This window comes from Aquila chrysaetos, chromosome 8 (genome assembly GCF_900496995.4).
Source record: "Aquila chrysaetos chrysaetos chromosome 8, bAquChr1.4, whole genome shotgun sequence".
NCBI classification, from domain to species: domain Eukaryota; kingdom Metazoa; phylum Chordata; class Aves; order Accipitriformes; family Accipitridae; genus Aquila; species Aquila chrysaetos.
Window position 1 is genome coordinate 9095468 of NC_044011.1, and position 20453 is coordinate 9115920.

A 20453-nucleotide genomic window follows, 5' to 3' on the forward strand; every position below is an offset into this window, starting at 1 on the left:
TACAGATCTCAAGGGAAAGTGGGCTTTGCTCTAAGTCACATAGTTCTGTTCACTTTCTCTGTGTATTTCTAATTTCACACGAGCACTGTCCTATGTAACTCCAGTGATGGAATGCATTTTAGAAATTGTGCCACATTTGTGCCACTCTGAAGGCATTTGGGGGTCAAAATTCACTCATCTAAAGTTTTAGAGGAAAAGCAAAACACAGACCCTGGGTTTTCTCTTCAGAGGGAGACACCGTTTCCAGGGACAAGCTGATTCCTCTCCTTGGGGACAGGACATGGCCAGAGGAGCGCTGTCATCACTGGAAGTTTTCTTTCATGAGGAAATATTATTTGCACATGCCACATCCAAATGACAAGAGGACTGGCAATCGATCCTGCTTTAAATAGCTAATTTTCTAATGCAGGGAGGAGCGTTTTCGTGGCCATTTCCGTAACAAGATGTTCTACTCACTTCTGGCCCAGCGGCACAGCATCTTGATCTTCCCTTCCCTTCCCTGCCTGCCTTCTGTCAACAAACATGTAAGAAAAGAATTTCACCCTGTCAGGAATTTTAGGCTTTTGAAACGGAGCTCACACACTTGACACTACCCAGCCTCATGACAGAGCTGAGCTGTTGCCCAGATGGGAGGTCAGTCGTGATTTTTTACAGATGCTTTGGATCAAATCATAGTGCTTAAAAGAAAACAAAAAAGAAAAAAAATCTCCAGACGTTTCAGAGCCATGATAAATAATTTAGAGAGTGGTTAGACAAACCATGTGAAAGAGCTCTAAGACTGAATCTTTCAACTTCCTGATAGGGATACATTTAAATTAAACAGCCAGTAAATAATGAGCCAAAGACCGTCATGCCACTGGATAACAAGAGCATTTAAAGAGCTGGATTGAAAAGATGAGTGGATATTGAGTGCCTGCCGTCATTTCCCTCTTCCGTCTTTTGGTGATGAGAAAGAAAAGGGAAAATAGTAAAGAATGAGCAGGGTCCTGGCATTGTTTGTCTCCTCTTTCCTGGTGAAGAAGTCATCAGAGATGAAGAAACAGAAGGAAAGCAGAAATTATTCATTCCCACTAGGAGAAAATGGGAGTAAAACAGTCACAAAGACAGGATAAAAGTGTCTGCCTTGGGGAATGCAAAGCTGGTCTGTCAGAGTAAAACCTGCAAGAGCAGAGGGACAGCAGAGGAATCCACCTGCCCCCCCCCCCCCCCCCCCATAAATTATGTATTTTGCCTTGCTTCTTTTAGTTTGCATTATTTAATATTTTAAATAATTACAAAAAGCCCTGACACCAACTCTTTCAAATGTATTGTGGCAACTGAACAACTTAAAGAGCTGTTTCTCCTGCAAAGTTCCTCTGGGGCAGAAATTAATGTACTGCCACTTTCCAAATATTCCCAAGTCCAGACTGGAGGGAGAAGCGGCTACTCATTTTCTGAAGGACTAAGGAAAGGGGAGCACTAATTTATGCAGAGTGAATTAAAAGCTGAAAGCAACCTGGATACAATGGATGGGAAGGCAAATTGACAAACACTCTCGACTCAGTATCACCTAGCTTGGCAAAATCCCTAATACTATTTAAACCTAAGGACCGTGTATCAGAGCCTGTATGCTTTTGAAGGTGTACAGGCAGCCAGCTGGCAGAGCAGTGGATTCCCCACCCTCTTCCAGGGAGGACAGAAGACAGTCCGCTTCTTGAGGGACACATTTCTTCTATGCACCATGGAGCAAGCCTCCGGCTAAAATCAGTGGGAACCGTGCATGATTAAGGACACTGGATCAGGCTCCACATATGAGAAGTTTCCTGCTGCTGCTGCAAAGGCGAAGAGTAGGTGATGCTCGCTAACCAGGCAAAACTCTCTATTTAAAAGCTACCGAGAGATGGCTGAACCCAAGGGCTCATGCTTGGGACACCAGCTGCTTCCTGATGACTGCAGCTAATTTTGGCAGTGGGGCAGGAGTGCGGTGCCTATGCAATTTGAGGCAGGATATAGATTATAAACATTGTTTCCCTGAGATCTTGCTGTGCATTGCTCAAAATTGTTTTCAAAGGCAGCTCAAATTAACCCTCCACCCACTCTCCACTGAGGTTAGATGCAGTGATGTTTAACATAAAGACAACAAACAGCCTTTGGACTGGAGACCAGGGCCCAGACTCCTTCTCTCCCTTCCTCCAAGACTGCTTCCTTAACAATACAACTACGCCGGGGCCTTTCCCAAGCCGAAGTGCAATAACTACGCTTTTATAATGCCCACTGGCGGTGTATGTGTGCCACCCAGGACGGAGTCTGGTTAATTAAGAAATTCTCTCGGACTGCCTGTTGCACCAGGTAAGCAGCCAGCAAATAAAGAAAAGCAATGTCCATTCAACCCCTGCCAGCTCACGTGCTCCCAACTTTGATTGCTTGTGATTGCTTTGGGGCGAGGAAGGGAACATAGCAGATCTCTGCCAATGGCAGGTCTAAGTTATTTGCAGACAGAAAGCTGCACTTTTTCTTCTTCAATTACAAGTAGTAACACAAGCAGCAGCCAAAGCAGCCAAGCCTTGTTTCCCGTGAGCAGTGTCCCCAGGTGAGCTCCCATGTGGGGTCTCTAGCAAAGGGTAAACTTGCAGCCTAGCCTCCTCCGTGGTGGAAGCAGGAGAAAGAGCTTGCACTGACGATTTCCTCAGAGCTTGTAGGTTTTACTGTCTGTGAGCACTGTACCTCTCTGCCTCACCGGACTGAAATTAGCTCATGGGGACAGCTTGGAAGGGGTCTGACACATCTACCCACACATGAACATGGAGCAATCGCACGAGCCTCGTTTCAGAGGAAACCGGGTCTGCATTCAGACAACCTTCTTGCCGAGATTAATTTCAAGACTAGAGGATTCAAGCCACAGACTTTGGCAAGAACTAGAGAGGACAGAAAACCTCAGCACCTTTTAGTGTTTCATTAGCAGCTGCCCTCCCAGTGGTGCTTTACTTAGGAAATTACGCTCAGTTTATGGACAGGGAAACTGAGGCACGGCTTTTCCAAGATACTTGTCAAACATCGGTCACAACCCAAAATAAAACCACCGCAAGCACGCTCCTGTTCCAGGGTTATGAGGCACAGCTTACCGGCAGGGTGAAGGTCTCCCTTGCCGGCCATCAGACCATGGCATGGAGTGATGATGGCACAGGGCACCGGTGCACAGGGGCCGTCGGTGGGAAGCCTTCTGCTCAGGCAACCTCCCTCCTCTGACCAGATGAGCAGCATGGCCTGTGAGAGCGCTGAAACAATTGTTTTTGTAGTGCCAGAGTCAGTTATGTCTGAAAAGGTACCCGCGAGCACGGCGAGGATGTCATTAGGCTGCTGGCTGGGCACTGGAAGATGGATGTGTTGTTCACTTTTGTGCAGGCAGTTAACAGTGCAGCTATTTGGTTACATGAATTTACAAGCTTAGCTGCCGAATAAAGGAGACCACAGGTTAACAGCAAGGGGTGAAGGTACTTGTAAAGGTGCAAGCTGAGCCCTGAACCAAGGCGATTGCAGCTCACTGGGAGCTCCTGAAGCCCATTAGTGCCAGAGCAAGGAGCTGTCAAGATCCACAGATGAGCAGTTAAGTTTGCAAGCTCGGAGGTGACCACGTGCAGGGAAGGGAATTTGCTTTGCTCTCACATAGTCTTTCCCTCTTCGCTCTCCCTCACCAAACAGGCACTGGCAAACCAGCCCCGAGCTTCCTCCGGCGGGGACAAGGGACTCCCAGCCCATCCTCCCCCTGAAAGCCACGCTCCTACCTCCACCCCTGCACCTCCCCAGCTGCACAGGCAGCGTGCCCACACTCACCAGCACCTCTCGGGAGCCCTCTCGCCAGAAAGTACTGCTGATCCCCGACCCGGACCAAGCCCTCAGGCACGCAGAACCGCTGCACGCTTTGGAAAGCAACCAAAAATAGTTTTCCCTAATAGGCATCTTACTTCCTCATGCTGTCCTCTCCCCCAAAATAAATAAAGATACTTCAAGGTGTCAGACAAGCCGTCGCACTTTAATTTCTCCCTTTGGCAAGCCTAGCCACTAATTCAGTCTTGTTATGGTTTTCCCACTAGGGACAAAATATATACTGAGCTTTGAAAACCCATTGTGTAGCAGCAATCGTTGCTGTAAGCCAGTGGCTGTTTTGCTTTGTTCAGCACTGTGTGCTTGTGTCTCCTGTGAGATATTGTTTTGTTAAGGCCTGCTATTGATTAACAGGGAGAGGAATTGAATTCCAAATGGGAGTAGCTGAAACGTTCCAAAATGCTGCATAAAAAATGCGAACGTTTAAAATCATCTTAAGGACAGGTAGCTCTCCTAAACCAGACCCATTTTTCCCTCAGGCCGTACCCATCGCAGCATCTTACCTCAGGGCAGTCTTGCAGGTCAGGCTCAGGATGAGGGCCGCATCCTCGCCCACATCTTTGGGGTTGATGGACATTGCCGAGCAATCCGGGGGCCGCGCCGGGGGTGACATCAGGCTCCGGGGCACTCTACAGGGAACAGCTCCGGGCATTTGTCCTGTCTCCTAATGCTGCCTCAGCGGCACCACAGTCCCCGGTGTGGATACGGTAATAAGTAAATAGGCATAAATGTGTCCCAGTCTCCTACAGCTTCATCTTCTACCCTATACAAAGAGATTGATCATTCCCTGGTTGAGCATCAGACAGGTTATCTTCATCTACAGCAGAGGATTTTTGTCGCCGTAACTACCGAGCTGCACCAGAGTAACATGACGGGATGCTCCAGCAGAGCAGCCGGCGCTGAGCGCCGCTGTCCCGGGGCAGGGGCTGAGCCCACCCGGCTGCCGCCTCGCCACGAGCAGCAGGGAGGGAGGGCAGGGGTCCCATGGGTGCCAGGCGACAGCCCCGCCACCGAGTCAGACCTGCTCTTCTGCATCACCAGCACCACACAGCACACACCCACGCCCGAGCCACGGGCAATCGCCCCGACACGTCTTGGCCCCTCTCGGTGGCACCGGTGGACTCCGAGCTGCAGCACCGGGAGGCTCGTGGCGGTTTCGCAGTCTCCCGCTCCAGGCACTTGCCCGTGTATTGTTTTAGCCCTGTTGTGCAGAAACCCGCAGGAATGAGGAGATGCTGTGACGCTGTTTTTCATCTGTCTGGGCAAAACTTATTTCACGGACCTTTGAAGTAATTTGGAGGGGAGGAACTGAAGAGAGAAGGGATAGATTTCTAAATCCTCTTCAACCAGTTGCAGCATTTGCACTAGAATAATAACTGCAGGGTTGCAATCTCCTTTGTGCAAGCTGCTAGGGGTACTGGATCTACCATCTGGGAAAACCTCGTGTCGTTTAATAAGAGGGCAATGCAAGACTGTACTGTAGGAGTTAGCCAGAGAGACTTTGATAGGGAATGGTATAACTCCTCTAGGATCTTCTGACCATCCCGTAGAAATAATAAAGAACGGAGCCCATATCAGGTTTGCTGTAGGATTTAATAGAAAACAGAGGTTTTCATAAGAGCTGACATGCAGCCTGTTGCTGACAGTCTTCAATCACAAAAAGTCTACTTGTGCCACTGTGCTGGAGGCAACTTATCAAAAGACACAATGGCAGAGGCAGACAGGAGGACCCAGGTCCCTCTTCCTGCCTGCTGCTGGAGGAACGGCCACGAATAAATGCAACTGAAAAGCACAAGGGACCACAGCTTGCGCCTCCACCACTGATTCCCAGCCACTTTACCTTAGAGCCAATTAGCCTTTGTCTTCAAGAGTTTCAGCTCATTTCGCGCGTTACCATGTCAACATTTAAGTATGAATGATAGTGGTAGCACATCTGTAAGAACTCATCTTGGGCTCAAGAGTTCTCAATAGCCACTAAGCCCAGCATTAAAATCCCTATTAGAGGAATATGGAGATAAAATACTGCCATAAAGCAGGTGGTCTGGAGGATGTGCTTCCTGAGGTGAGATCCTGGCAGTGCTCTTGCCATGAGCAACACCTTCCCAAGCTAGCTGTGCTCAGCCATGCAGCTCTCCCAGAGCAGCCGCTTCTGAAAGACACAAACTCTGTGTGCTGAATAGCACTACTGTACTCACAGTCTTAGATTTCAGAGTCAAATAGAAACGCACCCTGCAAAAATAGAGTAGGGGTTACAAAATACAGGCACATTTGTTTGAAATGTTGTTATCGGAGACATTTCTGGAAAAGGGAGCTGTGCTTGGCAGGGACAGTCCTGCGTTTCAGCTGAAGGAGCACCGGCAGCCATGCACCCCACCGCGATGTGCGGCAGTGTTTGTGGAAATAAGGGTACAGGGTGGATCAAGAGCGTACGCAGATTACAGCAGCCTCCGCCCGTGTATACATCCCTGGCCCCGGCCCAGGTTGTCACGTAACCCTGTGCTGGACAGTGATCAAAGGCTTCAGCGTGAGCTGAGAAAGTCACAGAGGGAGGAGGGATCCCCAGCCTCCAGCCCGCTCTTTGTTCGGTTCGCTCACGAGTTTCCCAGTTGTGTTTGAACTCTTGTCTCACACTCGCCAGTGCTCAGCCACTGCTGGTGTTTTCAGGAAGATGAGCAATCAACCTTGACTTCACATTAACTTCATCTGAATTACATTTGAGTCCTTTCTAGAAAAGCATTTTAAAGCTCTTTGTTCAAGAGAGGGTGTAGACAGGAGGGGGGAAAAAAAAAGAGACTGCAAACATGGGGGAGGGAATTAGATTTAAAAGAGCCCTTTGGAGTTATTTCAATTAATCTGGGTACCGGAGACCTCTGGAGAAAGGCTCCTCTTAGAGCTACTGAAGTAGAACAGAGCATTTCAGGGTCTCACTTTCACATTGAAATAACAGCAGCACAGCTAAAGCGCTTTTCCTCCCGATTCATTTATCTTCACAAATGCATAGGGCTGCACTCTATGCCACAGCTCTCAGCAGCAGCTTACCTCTGACAAGTTTTACAGAAGCGCGTTCCTGTGCCCTGGCAGAGGGGACAGAAGTAGGCGCAGTGCCGTTTTGAACCCTCAGACACGGCGGTTCGAGAAGCAGAAACAAACGTTTAATCCTGGCGCTAGTGAAAAAGAGAGGCCTGCTGGTCATTCTTCACTTTGCTGGTTGTTGATGCTAGTGGGGTGGTCAATGCTTTGAAGCACGGAGTTTGGAATAGCTAGTTAGAGTATCCATTTTTACTAGCAGAGCTTTCGTAAGGTGCTTTCTTGATGAAGCAAGGCTGCTTACCCGGCTGCAGGAGCAGTGTGTTTGTTTTCAGTATTTCCAAACATTAAAAAAAAACAAAAACAAAACCAACCAACCAACCAAAAAAAAAAACCCAAATCCAAAAAACCCTAAAAGGTGATAGGAAAAATCCTTGCCTAAAGGTCTTACACTTGCATCAGTGGCAGGACTAAGAAAGCCTGATGCAGGCTACCTCTCAACTATACATTTCCAGGCTTTCATCAATCTTAATAATGCCAAGAAGCTCCCTTAAAACCATCCGGCCAAGACCCAGAGAAACTCACTGACTGGTTTGCTTGAGAAGACTCTTGCCATTTCTGTCTCAGGTAGGTCAATCATTTTAGCAGGAGAAGCTGAGTGACTGTGTACATTGGCCTAAGTATGTACAGCAATATTTATTCACAAGAGAAACATGAAGCAGAGCAGTAAGAGGAGCAAGGTTGGCTGGGCTGCACAATGTATTGTAGGGGAGGTTGTAAATGTAAGGTGCCTGGGCCTATCTATTTTTGTTGCAAGCTAACAGGCCAGGTTTCTCAAGCAGAAGTCCCTAATTGACAAGAGTATGTCCTGAAGATTGGAAACAGATTGACGGCTGACAGTGAATAAAAGCCCATTTCCTTTTGGCTCACGGGGGTTCGGCACTGTTGCTGATACCACAAATGTCTGAGCCCAGTACCAGTGCGTATGTAGCAGAGCGAATATTTGTTGGAAACAGAGCCTAAATTATTCATGAAGGCTTTACAGTCGCGAATCCTTTAATTCCTTCATATCTCCAGTACAAAAGAAAACACCAATGTTCCCTACTTACAGATTTTGTAAAGCAAAATTGGCCAGCAAAGCTTGACAGGTGAAACAAAAAAAAAAATTAATTGTTAAGCATCAGTTACTGTACCTCCCCTGCTGAAATTACTAGAGCTACTGCTTGAAACAAAAGCTGAGACAGAGCTCTCAAGGAAGCAGTGGACAAGTTTGTTTGCAGGTTGGTTGTAATCATCCATTCCAGCAATATCTGCATCTTCCTCCAAATAGTCAGTGTGACTACAGACAGGATTCAAGGCCAGATAGGCTACAAGTTGGGTCCAGGTACTTGGCAATTCCCATCAATGCATGTTTGTTTTCCAGCTATTCCTTCCAGAAGAGGGAATCTGAGATAAATGCTTGTTGCCACTAGAAAAAGGAAAGGAGACCTGAGTTCTATAAACTGCTGTTCAGACTCCCAAGTTCAGTATCAAAGTACTTTATAATTACTAGTCAAGTGCAGGTCCTGCGGCCCATGACTTTTCAGCAGGAGCTCACAGATACCATTAAATGTTAGAATGAGCTTTCTCATAGGCAGGAAAATTCACTGATGGGCTGCCAGAGTCATCCTTCATCTTCTTAAAGGGTGCTGTGGGAGCTTTCAGCTGGACAATATCTCTCTACACAGAGCAGAGAAATCCTAGTTTGGACAGAAATGCCTTCCACCTGAAAACCTCCATCTTGTCTTTCTTCGGAAGGCAATGGGCTACAGCAGGAAAATAAGTCCTTTGTCAAAAGCAACGTCCAGGTCTTTCAACCAGGGCTGCAACTTACTGCTGATTTTCACACATTACTTCTCATTCTTCTGTATGGAAGATCCTTTCTCTGCTCCCAAAGGGGAACTGGCTGCCTGGTACAGGAGGGCCACCAAAATGCACTGTATGCAAAGTTGCCCAGTACGCAGAGGAAACAAAGGGAAGATGGAAAAAATTTCTCCCCTGACAAGTAATCTTGCATGTTACTTGCAACAACGGGGAGTAAACAACATTTGGGCAGAAAGGTGATTTTTCAAGCTGACAGAACTGCTTCCAAGCGCAGTGCCTAGCGGACCCCCAGTCCAAGCGCGCAGCAAGCGCTCGCAAGGCCCTTTTCACTTACAGCAGAATAGATGGGGCCAGACAGTCTGGCAGCCTCACAAAGGCACAATGAGCAGGAGCCCTCTCTCCCCGTACGCATATAAACACACGCACTCTACAATCTTTCACAGCAACGCGCCAAAGCAAACACCAAAACGACTGTAGTATTTCAGAGAGATGGCCAAAGCTCACAGATATTTTCCATGCGATCCCCTGGAACAATCCAGTGCTTTCATTAGCACAAAGGTGGAAATATGCATAGTGGAGAAAAAAAGAGATTAGTTTTAGAAAGGAACATAAACAGAAGCGGGTCTTGGTTTGGCCGGGATTCACTCTGATCCCAGCAGAAGCAAGGCCAAGGTTGAGCATCAGGGTGCAGGATCAGGCCCACCTCATGCAAAAATCCTGTCCTCCTTGGCACAAACAGATTTTCTTGAAAGTGAGTCATGCATTCACATCCTTCTGCTCAGACACAATCTCTGGTTTTAAAATAGCAACGAGGTTGAGGCAGTCAAATAGAGGACAGCAGCCAGGCTAGCTGGTCTTAGTGCAGCCAATGTAAAACAAACAGCAAGGTCCCATCCTGAACTGCTCAGGAGACACCGATCATCTCGTCGGCCTACAATGAATCTCAGTGCCCAGTAGCAATGCATGATGGGGCCAATTAACAAACGGTTAGATTGCAACCCAAAAGATGGCAAAACAGCATAAGTGAAGTATTGTGCACCGGTTGGGTTTCATCATTCTTTGCAGTCTATTTTTGCCACAGAAAAACTTGGCTTGAAATCTTGTTTCATAAATGGTCATCTTCAGCTGGTGATCCGTGGAACCATGGACTTGGGAGCTTTTCCAGGGGGCTCTTAAAAACTGAGTGTAAAGCCACAGTCTGAAAAGTGCCTCTTTGAAACCCAGCACCAGCTAGAGGTAATCCCTGCTGTTAGTTCCTACTGTTGCACTGTGCCGCAGTTGCACCAAGATGAATTTTCACGGAACCATGGGACGAATCAACTTAAAAACAGGTAAAACCAAACAAACGGAAAAGGATAACTTTTAACCTGAACTGGCTCCCCTGATGATTTGCCATGTAGCCATAGCAGACCTTTGCTGGCACCACTGAGTTAACAACACAGGAATGCAAGGGAAATGCTCCTCAAATTGCATCCTAAGGAAAACAAGGCTCTTGTCAGTAGACTGCTATGGTCCACTTTTCAATGGGAAACGTCTGTCAGCTAGGTCTGTAGTTTCAACTGTCCCACCTGTTCAGCACACTGAAACTAGTGATATTCAAGCTAAGTCAAGGACCTGAACTGCTGTTAGGTTTCCCCACAGCTATCTCTTCTCCAGGCTGAACAGGCCCAGGTTCCACAGCCTCCCCTCACAGAGCAAGTGTTCCAGCCTAGCCATCCGTGGAGGACCTCAAGATTTCCCAACTGAAATTTTATTTACTGGCCTAAATTCTCACTTAAAAATCTGCATTCACAAGACTCACAAGACTCTCATACCATTATAAAGTGAAACTCAGGATAAGTTTCCCAGAAGACTTGTGACTTTCATGTGAAACCACTATAAAGAAGATTTAATGGTTCTTGCAATAGGAATCTTATGCAACAAAGATAACTGCACGAGGCTCAGCCTCCAGCACACTAGGGCCATGCATAGGGTTTCACATGAAGGTCATGAGAAGCTTCAAATGTTTTCAGGTTTCAAAAGAGATATCATAATAGAGAAACAAAAGCCAGGACATCTTCCATTTGCCTGCTAACTGAAAGGGATCTGACTTGCATGGGTGGGATTCATTCAGCAAAAGCAAAGCTTGCAACAGCATATCTTTGGAGCTCCCTCCACACAGAGTGGACCACACTTGAAGGCAGGAGTGAAAACAAGACAGAGAAAGAGAAGATGGCAAGAGGCCTGCCCTTCCACCCTTGCTTTTCCAAAATTAGTTCAAAGAGTTAACTCAAAGGAGTTCATCTCCACCAACAGCTGGCAATTCAGGCTGACTAGCAACTGCAGTTGACTGAAGGGATTCAGTGCAAGTCACCTCCTCCCAAAAAGAAATAAAATACGGAAGAGCAATGTCAATTTTAAATTAATATAGGTAGAAAAGCACAACCTATCGCTTCTTAATGCCATTCTACTTTATCTATGCCTAATGCCCTAACTAATTTATCACTATGTAAGATCCATTTACTTTTGGTGTTTCTCCCCAGGTGAATAATAAAGATCAAATGAGTCATTTAAGTTTTATTTTTTACTTTCTGATTTTGAGAGACAATTCAACTATGGCCCACAGAAGTTCATATTTCTCTATATTCAGTGGAGAAAGACTGAAGAAACCAGTGAGAGGACTGACACAAGACACCCTCAGCAAAATTTAGCCTTTGCAAATGCTATCCTCTCTAGGCTTAAGTGCTATAACTTCTTTGTTGAAAATACAGCAAGGGCAAGGCTTAATAAAACTTATCTATTAATTTGCCTATTAATTTATTAGTTTTTGTTTAATAAACTTAATTTATTTTCATATTACATTTTCTTGGGGGAAAAGTCCTACTCTGTTCATAGACTTTCCATTTTTATATTTTAAATGCAACATAAGATGAATTTTAAACCTAAGATTATTTCATGCAGCCCCTTAGTTTTCAGAAATCCTTCTTATATCCATATCTTCAAAATTACATGACACGTGTTGCTTATAAGCTATGTAATAAGTACAGATCACTGAACACCTGAAAAAGGAAGAAATAAACTCAGAAAAGCCCATATCTAAGAGTAATATATGGAATTCTGGTTAATCCCTCTCAAAAAGCATGCAGCAAAATGAGGAAGGGGACAGATGCAGAGATGACAAGGATAGTCAGAGGAATGGGTCAGCTTCACAGAAGGAGAGACTAAATAAGCCTTGGAAAAGAAGGAGACAACCGAGCAGGCTGAGACAGACATCTCTATGTTTATGAAATAGAAAAGATGAACAGCTAACCATTATCCATCGCTTTTCTTAACACAAGAGTTAGAAGGTACTAAAAGAAATCATCCGGCAGAAAGTTGAAAAACAAGAACAAAAAAGTACTATTTTACAAAGCCATGTGATAGCACTGTGCGACGCAGCACCACAGGATGCTGTGAAGCCCAAGACTGTCCAAAGGTTCAAGAAGAGATTACGCAAAGCAATGGAAGAAAGGTCCCTTCTGGGCTGTTAGACAGGCACAAACATATCCCACAGCTCAGAACAACCCAAGCTGTGCAGGATGCAAGGATCAGAGAGGGTTAGGATGTGGCCAGCATTATCGTACGCTTGCCCCGTTTCTTCTACTCCTTCCCCAAGTGCTTGCTGTCATCCACAGTTAGGCGCAGGGCAGAGAAGACTCTGGGAAGCTGAAAGGCCCTGCTCTTGCATTTTCCCTTCAGGATTAGTCTGCTCGAGCTGGCATGCTCTGTTGCTTAGCCGAGCTTCAGAGGTGACGGCATCAGGCAGGCTGAGAAGAAGCACCACAACACCTCTAAATGCTTCCAAGAAAAATGATCCCTCTGTCTTTATTATGCTATAGCTTGTCATATAATAGCAATAATCACAATTGCTTTGTAATATACTCAGAGCAGCTTTGGAGATTGATTAAATGCTTCGGCTTCCCTTCAGCTTTAATCAAACCCAGCAGCTGTTTATCGCTTAGAATACTTTAGATCAATAGAGCTTATGCCTTACTTATACCTTTAAAATAGTGTGCTCTATACCAGCTCCCTTGAAGCTGCAAGCAGTAATTACAACGGGATCGTATTCTGTAGAGTTAAAAGTAAGTAGCTGTTACAAAATTGATAAAATGACTGCAGCCACTAGCATAAGACACTTTTGAAAAGTGGCCTTTCCTAGTTGCATATTTGTCCCAAGTTCTTTGATAAAGGAAGGACTGTAAAGGCTGTGAACGAGATTCTGCTCAGACCCCACCAGCAGCTTGAACGTAAGAACCAGGAGACAGAGCAGGACACCTGCCCCATCAACTGCAGACCTGTCCTCCAAGAGCCCAGCAGCAGAGAAAAAGCCAAGGGTAAGGTCGCCAGGATATCTGAAGCGCAAATGAGAATACCCCAACTTAGAAGTGCAACAACTAAAACCATCAGCTTTAATGATTCTATGAGATACATTTCTGTCTTGTGACTGCACTCAGCCAGCAATTTCAGAGGCATTACATCAATAAAGCTTTAAGCATATTTCAATTACATAAAAATAAGCAAAATCCTACCAAAGGCAGCATGAAAACTTCTGCTGACTTCCAGGAGTCCAGGACCTCACTCTCAGTGTTAATCATGGCGAGTTAAGTGAATGAAAGTTGAACTCCAGGCATAAAATCATCAAATCCAGATGAAACATACTGGAAAAGTCCATTTCATCACGCTGCCAGACAAGACAAGACAAACTCTTGGCTGGTGCCTTGAAAAGACAAATATTTGGATAGGAAAAGAAAGAGCGGGTAAAGTCATTGCTTCTAAAATGATATGTTATGGAAAATCCTTGCATCACTTTTACTAGCAGTTCACAGCTACTCATTAATTTTGCAAAACTGCAGCAGCTGCTACTTACTCTCTGAGGCCTTCTGGAGCAGCAGAGAGTCTTGCCTGCTCATAAGGGGACAAAAAGCAATGCCCAAGAGTACCACCACATGAAAAATAGTGTTTACGTGGAAGTGACAAGATTTGATTCATTGTATACACAGCCAGGACCTGTGTTTGAAAGAGACAACATTAGGACTGGTTTTTCCACTGACACATCCACAGCAATACAGGTCATTTTCCCTAGCAGGAAAGACATAGTAAAGTGGTATTAATGTCATGTTGTGTCAACAAATACATAGCACACCAGGATTGAGGAACCCTTTAGCTGGGCTAGCCCTCAAAACTTCACCTGATCCCAGCACAGAAAAGGGAGTGAGAAAATTGTCAGACCACTTTTAGAAGCACTGCAAAATATGCCACCTACATTTGCTTTGTTAGAGATTGAGGCATATTAAGTTAATGATCATTAAAATCCAATTAAGAAGGGGGGAAAAAAACACTCTGGATGCTTAGAAGGCCCCAGCCTTCCAGTTGATCAGGCAAGGGAAGGAGAAAGCAGATAAGATAAAGGCAGCCTGCTGTTATCATTGCCATTCAGAAGAGGAGGAACGCTGGATAATCTAGAGCTTTTCCACTGTATTTTGTTTTGCTGTTTTTCTCAGACCTGTCTGGGATTTCAGCTGTTAAAAAAAGGAGGGAGATGGGGGAAGACAGGCTCTTCAAGTTATTTTATGAACCCAGCAAACGCTTCACACATTTCAATTTCTGCCACTCTGTGTTCCTTTTCACACTGATAACCACTTGAAAGCATCGTGCAGGGGAGAAGGTACCAGAGAAAATAGTTTTGGATGCTCCTTGTTTATTATATGCAGATCAAGCAGTTCTTATTAACTCACTTTCCGTTCTTCCTTCATAGGTAGCAGTGCTGCGATATTATTTGCAAGCAGCCAAGGTAATTACCATCCAGCAGGGTCCAATTGTTTTCAATTAAAAGCTTGACTGAAGTCTTTAGTTTTTAATACCATTGTGACCATCTGCTTTCACTGAAGTTCATCAGCAAAGGCACAGGCCTCATTCTAATGCTGCTTAATTATATGGAGGAACTTTTTTTTTTTTTGGTCAGAGATTCATTTTTCCCTGCTAAAGAAATGGGCAGCAAAAGGGCTGCCTGGTTTCGCTAATAGCCTGCCACAAGACGGAGTATCTGGGAAGATCATTACCTTCCTGGGAGATCCAGCTGTTATCGCACTGACAAGAAGATCCAGGGGACCGACATGAGAAAGCAGTTAACCTCAGCCACCCTCCTCTCCATTCAGTCACTTGCCTCCTTTTTCTTCCAGCAAATCTGAAAAGGCCACAAGGAAGAGTAGTTCATCTAAAAACAGGCAGTACAGTCCTCCCCCGCTGATTATGCTTTTGGACTCCTGGCCAGGCCAGGAAGGCAGGCAGGCTCTCCCGCCTGGGCACCCGCTCCCTCCTCCTTGCACGTACGGTGACTCTTTTGCAGTCCCGTATCATCTCAGATCTGAGGATCTCCAAATCCCTTACAGGGATTCATTAAGCCCTGCACAATCCTCAGGAGAAGTAAGTAAATATAATTTTCCAGATGGGGAAATTAGGGCAGCAAGAGGTTAAGTGACTAGCCTGAGGCCAAACAATAAATAAGTGGCAGAATCAGCATGAAGATCTGCAAAGTCCCAGGTTTAACGAAAGTCTCTTGAGTCCTCAGCTCCAGAGAAGGAAAAACAACACCGCAGCACTCAAATCCTCAGGATGCTTAACTCGTTTACTGCAGTTCTGCTTTATATGTGCCAGCACTAACAAGTGTGACTCTTAGTATTTCCAACTGTACTGTGCAGAGAAAGGCATTTTGTAGATTTAATGTGGGAACTGCTGTCGGAAGGCAGGGAAGCACGCTTGATATTGCTCCATACCATCAACCCAGGCAGGCACACAGCTTCCTTACGGGTGCCTCCTGTCATTTCTGTTACACATGGCTATTTCCAAGAATCACCCCCCGCCCCGAGAGGCAGGTACTTTGCCAAGTACCAGTTAAAGAGGAAAAATATGTGGTACGACACTGTCAAAGCTGGGGAGATGCACGGCACTGCTCTAGTGGTAGTTTGAATCCCTGAAACAAGAAACCAGAGACCTTTCCATCTTCTTGGCCAACCATATAGGTACCTCCAGCTCTCAGGTAAATCCCAGAACTGTTCATCCAAGACTTAAATCCCTGCTCCTCACTCACCTTTTAAGAGAGAGAAAGTTGGGTTTCACCCTTGCACCCGGGGGTGCCTCTCTCTCTGGCATGTCTTCACTTTCAGAGCAGTGTTAGACCCATGTAACGTTCCCTCCCAAAGGGCAGAAATCCTGCTCCGAGGTGGTACATGACACAGGAGCGCTCTATCTACATCAAGGCTGCTGTACAGCCAAGCCCAGGTCTTCTATGCTATATTGAGGCCTATGAGCACCTATGCAGCAAAGGCATTGAAATTGGAATCTGAGGTTTGGGAGATAATTACTTCAGCAAATGGTGTAAATTACCTCAGTATTTTGAAAGGCTTGAGGTGGTGTTGTTCAACTACCTTCAGCTATTGCAAATGTAATGCAATTTGTTTCCATAAAGATTTCTTTTAAAGCTGTGTGCAGTATGTGTCCTAAATACATAATTACACACCAGAGTATAATGGCTCATTCGGGTTTATTTTGTAACCAATATGCATTTAAAAGCAAATTCTGAAGGAATATGCAGCAACAAACATGCAGCACACATTCTGGAAGATGGTTTTCTTACACTTTCACTCCTAAGAATCTCCCAGAGGCCTATTCCTGCCAGAGAAGCAGACAAGAAAAAGTGAGAAGAAATAAACCCTTTCTTTAAGAATTACCTTGAAGGAAACATAATGACCCTGTTAAGAAAATAGTCCAGTAAACACATTTTTGGCATGGGTGTCCTGTGAATTGGATGGCCTAGGAAATTAGTAATAAGATTTTTGCAGCTCTCCTTCTTGCGTTTGAAACTAATCCATGCTCATAGCAAGTCAGCATAGCTATTCCAAAGAGTTTTTCAGGGACCTATGCAAAATCATTTGGCAGCATCCGTTTGGGCAGCTCTTACAGTGCTATGTGTGCACTGCAAGAATTATAGAGAAATTTCTGTCCTTTCCCAAAGTACTCTCTATAATCCCCCAAGAAGCTGGTTTCTGGTGAAAAGTCCTACAATGACAGGAGCAATAATGCATCAATGCATGCAAGCAAAAGATTTAAACAGCACTCGGAGTCACCTGGGGTTGATCTCTAAGAGAATTTCAGATAACCACTCTCCCTTAAGTTATTAGTAGTTCAACATGCTGCTTTATTCACTAGCTCTAGCCAAAAATATATGGACTTTTTTTCCTTCTTTTGTAACTCCACGAGTTGCCGTAAGACAAGGAGCTGCCTTTTGACAGGAGTGCATGACCAGCAGTGCCTTTCCTTACATCTTCTCATCAAGATCCCAACACTGTGAAGAGCACTAGGTCCATCCTGCTTAATTGAAAGCACTTAAAATTGAGATGCTGAAATCAGGTACCATCTCCATCAGGAACCAGGCACTTCCAAAGGGCACCTAAGATCTAAATCTCCCTTCAGAAGCATTTCTCTTTTCCATCAACTACAGAGGCAATTTAGCACAGACTCCTAATTCTGGCACCTGAGTGAATTGCTTAAAGAAGAATAAAAATTAATCAATTTGCCTCTTTGAAACTACCTGTTGGCTATATTTAAGCAGAGGAGCTACTGGATGTAAGAAGTTTCCTGTTTTAAAGATGAAAGGGAGAGAAATACCTTGCTTTCTACCTTATTGTCATTGTGCGTGTAAGTAGGTGAGGCAAAGCAGGACTTGAGATATCATGAGTCTGGACCCCGGTGAGCAAAGCCAATGGTTCAGTCTGTGAGAATCCACTTAGGCAAAGGGGCAGGGGGCTGTAGGTCAAGGCAAATATCAGAGTCTTTGTGCGAATAACAAGGACTTGTTCTGCTTTTGTATCTGCCGATGACTCTGCGGCATCCTTCACAGCAATAAATAAATTAACCCACACTGTCATGCAGAGAGGTTTTGCCCATCTTTGTAGAGGCGACCAAAACAAGCACAGAAGGCAGCCCAGGTTTAGCAAAGGCAGGAGGAAGAGCTCGAACTGCATTCTGCCTAAATATGAGGCTATGCTATCAAATTTTACATGCAAAGTACACAGCTCATCCCACTTAGTCTCTCTTTATGGGCCTGTAGCCTATGCACCCGTACTGTACAGAAATGTGCTTTCCTGCCCACATGGAGACCCTGTGCATCAGTGAGCAGACAAGACCTGCACATAAACATACATGAAGTACAGCTATAGGTTTTTCAGTTTGTTTCTGGAAGTGCAAATAAGTCTGAGGGAGGCTGACATGGAAAAAGACAACAGTGTTTGGATGGAAAGTAATAATCTCTTCCTCATCAAGTGAGATAATCCCATTTTGCCTACTATTTTCAATCTGACTAAAGTAAAAAATCCAAATGTAATTTTGTCTTTTTCTTTGCTCTTTTGATTAATTCAATAAAAATACTAGGGAATATTTAAGTGAAAGAATATGGAAAATCACTCACGGCCCTGGGATTTGTCTGGAAGGTCTGCAGCACCTCCCTGCTGGAGCTCCAGAGCGAGGAAAGCTTCATTCATTTGCCTTCTTCCAAGCTGCACATTCACTGAATCCAGATGGGATCTGAATTTTCAGTGTATGTATTAGAGGTCAAAGAGCTGCAATATTAGCGTTCAGATTTTACCACACTTTTTCAGACCTGAGCAAAAATGAGATTTCCAAGCACATCTGCATCATAACAACTCTATTATATCTCATAGTCTGTTCTCTTTAGATCTAATAATATTGCAGTTCAAGTCAGAGGCAGCTGAGCCTAATGAGATGGATCACTGGAAAATGACCCTTCAGCCTCAAGACACGAGAGGTGTGCCACACCAGTCAGTGCTTAGGGGGAGGCTGATCACTCTTTTAGGTCTTTCCAGATGATCTCTGTTTTGGTTTCCTGACTTCTTTTACCTCTTCCCCCTAAGTCAGCCCCCCCCCACACTTCTTTGGAAACATGTATGGTGCAGCAAAATGCTTCAGACTCAGCTGAGGGTGAGGGGAAAGAAAACTAGTATCTCACACTTTGTACATTTCCTTCTGCATAAAAGGAAAAGCTTCCTCATTTTTTCCACTGTCCTCATCCCTTCTTAAAGCACCCAGACAGCTTAAAGACATAGATGTAGAGTGTGAGTATCAAGAATCTATGTGAAAAACAACATTATCAGAGGATCACTCTGAAAACCTGTATTTCAGCGAGCTTTGTGCCATTTCCCGAATAACACCCTCAGATCTCATGTACTGTCTTATAATTACGAAAAATATAACTTGGTATAGCATGCACTATGTCAGCTTTGATTATGCCAGCAGAGAAAGACATGGGATAGAGAGAGAGAATAAAGGAAGAATGATGGCTGTCTACTGGCTTATCAATTTACATCTCTCTACAGTAAATCTAAGTCCTTTGTGCTGTCAGTCATCCACTCCTACGGCAGTGATTGCTGGAATATGAAAATCACGGCTTTGAGATCCATTTGTACATTCACATATTTGCACAGCCTTCCTGGGTTTATTGCTTCAGTGGCTGCAGCATTCCCCATCAGCATGGGACCTGTGATTTGAGACTTGATGTTTCCCCCTACTATGCAGCTTATGTGCAACAGTTCACACCAACACTCTCTGAATCACCACCTCTCCAGTTCAAATTATGAAGGAAAATGGAAAAAACCCTCAGGAAACTGTAAAGGTAACAAATGATCCTGTGTTAGATGACATATTTTCGGCCTATAAATCCCAATAATATGTTGTGATTGTGGCTAAAAATAACACACCTCCTCATCAAATATTTACTGTGACATAAACAGCCGCCTAGCCAACATCATGCTTTTGAACACATTAACAGCAACGGCATATTTTCAGCTGAAATGACACACTGGAAATTAATGAAGACAAGAAGACATGAACAAAAACCATCTCACTGCTGCCGTCGCCTCTGTAGCAACTGTCAGCAGCAAAGAGCAGCTTCCTGGAAATTTCAGAGGTGTGGTGTTCAGAAAACAAAAATCGTACTTGTTACAGGCACAACACATGGTTAGTTACAGGCACATACCACAACTAAATTTCCTATGACCTGAGCAGTAATTTAGGGCCTCACCCTTTCCAAGCTCTCTCCCATCAGAACCCATAGCCAGGAGTAGGTCAGTGAGGATTCTTACTGTTGTAAAATACAAATGGTGGTAGAAAAGCATTTTTTAAAACTTTTTATGTGCCCAGTGAGGGCAAACACTCCACCATGTAAAAATTCCCACAGGACCGCAGGTAACTAGCAAAGAGGAGAAGATCAAAAACCATCCTCACCCTAAGAACTGCCTTCAGCCATTCCCCTTACATGGAGTAAGCATTAAAATCTGTAGCAGAGTACAACTCTCATCTAAATACTTGAATACAATTTGCCTCTAATGGGTTAAGAATTGTGATGCAAGGAAAACAAAAGCCACTGGAAAATATGGCAGGATAATAAATTATTGCCGATTTCCTGAACTTACGTAAGTTGATCAAAATCCCTTAGAAAACTCTCCAAGCAACATTTCTGTCTTAAAATTCTCTGCATTAAAAAAGAGAAAACTGTCATATTCATGCGCTCAGCTTTTGAGCTGCATTCCGTAAGTACAATTCTTCCAGATCAGCAAATCTGTACAATATGGCAGTGTTTGGTTCCCACACTGAATAAAACATGGTCTGTCCTA

The 20453-nt window shown here is 44.7% G+C and overlaps 1 long non-coding RNA gene across 1 annotated transcript in view; it reads right to left on the reverse strand.

The window, feature by feature from the left end:
- Positions 1-7238: 7238 nt before the first annotated feature.
- LOC121233492 overlaps positions 7239-20453 on the reverse strand; it is a 46056-nt gene continuing 32841 nt past the window's right edge. The window contains exons 6-9 of the long non-coding RNA XR_005933048.1: positions 14829-14953; positions 13637-13776; positions 13299-13486; positions 7239-8356 (exon numbers count right to left, since the gene is read on the reverse strand). This is a non-coding gene — a long non-coding RNA (uncharacterized LOC121233492). The remainder of the gene's footprint in view (positions 8357-13298; positions 13487-13636; positions 13777-14828; positions 14954-20453) is intronic.